We start from the raw sequence: 576 nt of genomic DNA, 5'->3' as shown, positions 1-576 counted from the left end.
GCTCTGAGAGCGACTCGAGTACGCTTTTGGGTAGTCATGTGCGCTCTGATAGCGACTTGAGTACACATTTTGTTCGCCCAGTTGGCACGGGTTGCCCGTGGCCAGCGGGTTTTTTCCTTCCTAGGAAACCCCGGCCGGCGCTGGCGCTAATCCCTTGACCAGCGCGCTTGCAAGTAGGAGGGAAGGGGCGGCCCCGGGGTACCTGAGGTCACGTCTGCACTGCACACTCTGCGGCTGGAGCCCACGATCTCGTCAGTCTCAGAGTGGAAGTCGCAGAGGAAGGATGTGTCCAAGCCTCCCGTGCATGCCGTCGGCGACCTACTGCTGCAAAGAAGACCAACTATTTGATATGCGACTTGAACTTAACAGTGTTTTAAGCGTTGCACCTAACTAAATTCATTGGCCTCATCTGGAACATTACTCGCTAGTGTGCATAACCGACAAATAGAGTCGCAGGTGATATTTATCAGTGAGCAAATGTTCCACACACTAAAAGCTTATGAACATTTCTGTTTATAGCTTACTGAGTTCTGTGTACGTGCTCCGCTTACGCATTTTTTAGTATGAACAAAACTG

This window comes from Frankliniella occidentalis, unplaced genomic scaffold (assembly GCF_000697945.3).
Source record: "Frankliniella occidentalis isolate FOCC.00 unplaced genomic scaffold, Focc_3.1 Scaffold681, whole genome shotgun sequence".
NCBI classification, from domain to species: Eukaryota; Metazoa; Arthropoda; class Insecta; order Thysanoptera; family Thripidae; genus Frankliniella; species Frankliniella occidentalis.
Note: the sequence above shows the minus strand (reverse complement) of the source record.